Genomic DNA, 241 nt, shown 5'->3' with positions numbered 1-241 from the left:
AGGAAAAGGGGAAAGAAAACCCTCTTTCTGAATCTGAACACCAAACTCCCACTATGGACACCACACTGCCACAGTTGAAGAAAGCTGGCATTTAGCTAATTCAGGACAAGGAGAAGCACAGAAACACACAAATATAGAAATCTACTCCAAAGAACAATCAAAAACTGAGTACATCACCAGATGACTAAACATTCCACCAGAGTCTCAAGAAATATGAGAAATCCAGAATGTACTTACGCCC

Source organism: Tupaia chinensis, unplaced genomic scaffold, assembly GCF_000334495.1.
Source record: "Tupaia chinensis unplaced genomic scaffold, TupChi_1.0 Scaffold139138_1, whole genome shotgun sequence".
NCBI lineage: Eukaryota > Metazoa > Chordata > Mammalia > Scandentia > Tupaiidae > Tupaia > Tupaia belangeri.
The sequence above is the reverse complement of the archived record's forward strand: the minus strand, read 5'-3'. Positions refer to the sequence as shown.